This window comes from Octodon degus, unplaced genomic scaffold (assembly GCF_000260255.1).
Source record: "Octodon degus isolate 3935 unplaced genomic scaffold, OctDeg1.0 scaffold00050, whole genome shotgun sequence".
In the NCBI taxonomy this organism is placed as follows: Eukaryota; Metazoa; Chordata; class Mammalia; order Rodentia; family Octodontidae; genus Octodon; species Octodon degus.
Window position 1 is genome coordinate 7,580,396 of NW_004524626.1, and position 738 is coordinate 7,581,133.

Consider the following 738-nt stretch of genomic DNA (forward strand, 5'->3'; position numbering starts at 1 on the left):
GGGGATACAGATGAATGTCCATTTTGTATCTGTGTATTCAAAGTGGTTAGGATAGATATATAGCTACATTCTCTTAATGAATAGAGGGATTTGTTTTAACGGTGTTTGTAAACAGGATATCATGTCCGCATCTTGTACAGCAATTAACCACTAGGAAGAATGTATGCAATGCATTAATTATTGAAACTGTCCTACCAAAAAAATAAATAAATAAAAGAATAAGAGACTTTGACTGTGAAATTCCCATAATCTGGAATGCAAAAAGAGAGAGCTCTGGACGTTTCCACCTTACCTCTAATTGATTCCCCCTCAAGGCATCCCATGAATAGACCACTCCAGAGCAGGTGGATGCTCTTGGCGAGAGGGGAGACAAGATCCGGCCAGCCCATCCATCCTCAAACTGGCGCGCGACTCTTGTCTCCCAAGAATCTCATGAACTGTGCAAACCGTGCACTTACTCCTATTGAATATTTCTAAATATGTTACAATTAGTCTAGCGACAGTCATTGAATATTTGTAAATATGTTACAATTAGTCTATTGACAGTAATGTCTACATGAGGAAGCATAACTATTCCATAAAAAGGTAAGTTGGAAGCAGAGCACCTTCCCTACTGTGCTGTAAAACAGATCAACTTTGGAGATAGACAAAAGAGACAAATGAGAGGCTGGGGATATGGCTCAGTGGAATAAGCACTTCCCTGGCAAGCGCAAGGGCCTGAGTTCAATCCCTGGTTCT